Below are 5,075 nucleotides of genomic sequence, written 5' to 3' on the forward strand. Positions count from 1 at the left end.
CACATAGTATAGTAAGGCGTTTTTAGGCCGAAAAAAACGACATAGTATATAGTAAGGCGTTTTTAGGCCGAAAAAAACGACAGTGTAGTAAGGCGTTTTTAGCCGAAAAAAACGACATATATAGTAAGGCGTTTTTAGCCAGAAAAAAACGACATAGTATAGTAAGGCGTTTTTGGCCCGAAACAAACGACATAGTATAGTAAGGCGTTTTTGGCCCGAAAAAAACCACATAGTATAGTAAGGCTTTTTTAGCCCGAAAAAAACGACATAGTAGTAAGGCGTTTTTTGGCAAAAAAAACGACATAGTATAGTAAGGCGTTTTTAGCCGAAATAAAACGACAGTATAGTAAGGCGTTTTTGGCCCGAAAAAAACAACATAGTATACTTAGGGGTTTTTAAGGCGTTTTTAGCCCGAAAATAACGACATAGTATAGGAAGGCGTTTTTAGCCTATAGTAAGGCGTTTTTTGGCGAAAAAAATGACATAGTATAGTAAGGCGTTTTTGGCCCGAAAAAAACGACATAGTATAGTAAGGCGTTTTTAGCCGAAATAAAACGACATAGTATAGTAAGGCGTTTTTAGCCCGAAAAAAACGACATAGTATAGTAAGGCGTTTTTAGCCGAAAAAAACGACATAGTATAGTAAGGCGTTTTTAGCCCGAAAAAAACGACATAGTATAGTAAGGCGTTTTTAGCCCGAAAAAACGACATAGTATAGTAAGGCGTTTTTAGCCGAAATAAAACGACATAGTATAGTAAGGCGTTTTTAGCCCGAAAAAACGACATAGTATAGTAAGGCGTTTTTAGCCGAAATAAAACGACATAGTATAGTAAGGCGTTTTTGGGCGAAAAAAACGACATAGTATAGTAAGGCGTTTTTAGCCCGAAAAAAACAACATAGTATAGTGAGGCGTTTTTAGCCCGAAAAAAACGACATAGTATAGTAAGGCGTTTTTGGCCCGAAAAAAACGACATAGTATAGTAAGGCGTTTTTAGCCCGAAAAAAATGACATAGTATAGTAAGGCGTTTTTAAGCCGAAAAAAACCACATAGTATAGTAAGGCGTTTTTAGCCCGAAAAAAACGACATAGTATAGTAAGGCGTTTTTGAGCTGAAAAAAACGACATAGTATAGTAAGGCGTTTTTGGCCCGAAAAAAACGACATAGTATAGTAAGGCGTTTTTAGCCCGAAATAAACGACATAGTATAGTAAGGCGTTTTTAGCCGAAATAAAACGACATAGTATAGTAAGGCGTTTTTGGGCGAAAAAAACGACATAGTATAGTAAGGCGTTTTTAGCCCGAAATAAACGACATAGTATAGTAAGGCGTTTTTAGCCGAAATAAAACGACATAGTATAGTAAGGCGTTTTTGGGCGAAAAAAACGACATAGTATAGTAAGGCGTTTTTAGCCCGAAAAAAATGACATAGTATAGTAAGGCGTTTTTAAGCCGAAAAAAACCACATAGTATAGTAAGGCGTTTTTAGCCCGAAAAAAACGACATAGTATAGTAAGGCGTTTTTGAGCTGAAAAAAACGACATAGTATAGTAAGGCGTTTTTTGGCAAAAAAAACGACATAGTATAGTAAGGCGTTTTTAGCCCGAAAAAACGACATAGTATAGTAAGGCGTTTTTAGCCGAAATAAAACGACATAGTATAGTAAGGCGTTTTTGGGCGAAAAAAACGACATAGTATAGTAAGGCGTTTTTAGCCCGAAAAAAACGACATAGTATAGTAAGGCGTTTTTGGCCCGAAAAAAACGACATAGTATAGTAAGGCGTTTTTAGCCCGAAAAAAATGACATAGTATAGTAAGGCGTTTTTAAGCCGAAAAAAACCACATAGTATAGTAAGGCGTTTTTAGCCCGAAAAAAACGACATAGTATAGTAAGGCGTTTTTGAGCTGAAAAAAACGACATAGTATAGTAAGGCGTTTTCGGCCCGAAAAAAACCACATAGTATAGTAAGGCGTTTTTAGCCCGAAAAAAACGACATAGTATAGTAAGGCGTTTTTAGCCGAAAAAAACGACATAGTCTTTCGGTCCAGGCTCCCTGAGTTCAAAACCCGCTCAGTCTCATGTGAAAATAAAATACACCAAACACTTTGCTTTTTTTTTTATTTTATTTTTTTTGTAAACTATCCCTAGTGAATGCCAAATACGCCAAAGTGCAGGGCAAGTCACAGTCACTGGCAGTGTAGGGGTACACATGCAGGTGTTCGGTCCAGACAACCCCGGTTCGAACCCCGCTTGGTGATGTGTGAAAATACAACAACAAACACTTTTTCTTTTTAACTGGTAACCCTCCATAGTGCATGCCAAAAACACCTATCGTTCAGGTCAAGTCACAGTCACTGGCAGTGTAGGGGTACACATGCAGGTGTTCGGTCCAGACAACCCCGGTTCGAACCCTGCTTGGTGATGTGTGAAAATACAACAACAAACACTTTTTCTTTTTAACTGGTAACCCTCCATAGTGCATGCCAAAAACACCTATCGTTCAGGTCAAGTCACAGTCACTGGCAGTGTAGGGGTACACATGCAGGTGTTCGGTCCAGACAATCCCGGTTCGAACCCTGCTTGGTGATGTGTGAAAATACAAGAACAAACACTTTTTCTTTTTAACTGGTAACCCTCCATAGTGCATGCCAAAAACACCTATCGTTCAGGTCAAGTCACAGTCACTGGCAGTGTAGGGGTACACATGCAGGTGTTCGGTCCAGACAACCCCGGTTCGAACCCTGCTTGGTGATGTGTGAAAATACAAGAACAAACACTTTTTCTTTTTAACTGGTAACCCTCCATAGTGCATGCCAAAAACACCTATCGTTCAGGTCAAGTCACAGTCACTGGCAGTGTAGGGGTACACATGCAGGTGTTCGGTCCAAGCAACCCCGGTTCAACTGACCGTTTTTTTCGGCTTAAAAACGCCTTACTATACTATGTCGTTTATTTCGGTTCAAAAATGCCTTACTATACTATGTCGTTTTTTTTTCGGGCAAAAACGCCTTACTATACTATGTCGTTTTTTTCGGCTAAAAACGCCTTACTATACTATGTCGTTTTTTTCGGGCCAAAAACGCCTTACTATACTATGTCGTTTTTTTCGGGCCAAAAACGCCTTACTATACTATGTCGTTTTTTTCGGGCCAAAAACGCCTTACTATACTATGTCGTTTTTTTCGGCCTAAAAACGCCTTACTATACTATGTCGTTTTTTTCGGCCTAAAAACGCCTTACTATACTATGTCGTTTTTTTCGGGCCAAAAACGCCTTACTATACCATGTCGTTTATTTCGGTTCAAAAACGCCTTACTATACTATGTCGTTTTTTTCGGCCCAAAAACGCCTTACTATACTATGTCGTTTTTTTCGGCCTAAAAACGCCTTACTATACTATGTCATTTTTTTCGGCTAAAAACGCCTTACTATACTATGTCGTTTTTTTCGGGCCAAAAACGCCTTATTATACTATGTCGTTTTTTTCGGCCTAAAAACGCCTTACTATACTATGTCGTTTTTTTCGGCTCAAAAACGCCTTACTATACTATGTCGTTTTTTTCGGCCTAAAAACGCCTTACTATACTATGTCGTTTTTTTCGGCTAAAAACGCCTTACTATACTATGTGTTTTTTTCGGGCTAAAAACGCCTTACTATACTATGTCGTTTTTTTCGAGCTAAAAACGCCTTACTATACTATGTCGTTTTTTCAGCTAAAAACGCCTTACTATACTATGTCGTTTTTTTCGGGCTAAAAACGCCTTACTATACTATGTCGTTTTTTTCGGCTTAAAAACGCCTTACTATACTATGTCGTTTTTTTCGGCCTAAAAACGCCTTACTATATATACTATGTCGTTTTTTTGGGCTCAAAAACGCCTTACTATACTATGTCGTTTTTTTTGGCTAAAAACGCCTTACTATACTATGTCGGTTTTTCTCTCGGGCTAAAAACGCCTTACTATACTATGTCGTTTTTTTCGGGCAAAAAACGCCTTACTATACTATGTCGTTTTTTTCGGCTTAAAAACGCCTTACTATACTATGTCGTTTTTTTCGGCCTAAAAACGCCTTACTATACTATGTCGTTTTTTTCGGGCTAAAAACGCCTTACTATACTATGTCGTTTTTTTCGAGCTAAAAATGCCTTACTATACATGGTCGTTTTTTTCGGGCTAAAAACGGCTTACTATACTGTGTCGTTTTTTTCGGGCTAAAAATGCCTTACTATATATACATGGTCGTTTTTTACGAGCTAAAAATGCCTTACTATACATGGACGGGTTTTTTTTCGAGCTAAAAACGCCTTACTATCCATGGTCGTTTTTCGTGTTAAAAACGCCTTACTATACATGTACGTTTTTTGGGGCTAAAAACGGCTCACAATACATGGTCGTTTTTTTCGGCTAAAAACCCCTTACTTTACGTGGTTGTTTTTTGGGGGCTAAAAACGTCTTACTATACATGGTCAGTTTTTTGGCTAAAAACGCCTCACTATACATGGTCGTTTTTTTCGGGCTAAAAACGCCTTACTATACATGGTCGTTTTTCTGGGCTCAAAACGCCTTACTATACATGGTCGTTTTTTTTCAGCTAAAAACGTCTTGCTCTACATGGTCGTTTTTTTCGGCTTAAAGCATGTTACAATACATGGTCGGTTTTTTTTGTTGTTAAAAATGCCTTTCTATACATGGTCTTGTTTTGGGGCTGCAAACGTCTTACTCTCCATGGTTGGGTTTTTTTCGGCTAAAAAACGCCTGACTACTGTATACATGGTCGTTTATTCGGCAAAAAAACGCCTGACTTTCTATACTTGTTCAGGGTTTTTTTTTTTGGCATGACCGAAAAGCGGGCCTTGGGCTGCGCCAAAGTGATATACAGTAGACGGACGGGTTTAACAGAGGATCCGGTCATTTTTCAAAATCCAACAGCTTCCAGATTTCTAAATAAATAAAAGTGCTGTATAAAGCTTTCACAGTTCTAAAAATAGAATAAATTAAACACTTCTTTACTTACTTGCATGTCGCACTTTAAGAAAATAAACTGCAGTTTGCACTGCTGTCCTCCCACCGAC

This window comes from Hippocampus guttulatus, chromosome 20, assembly GCF_054856545.1.
Source record: "Hippocampus guttulatus isolate MCC_2025c chromosome 20, RoL_Hgut_1.0, whole genome shotgun sequence".
NCBI classification, from domain to species: domain Eukaryota; kingdom Metazoa; phylum Chordata; class Actinopteri; order Syngnathiformes; family Syngnathidae; genus Hippocampus; species Hippocampus guttulatus.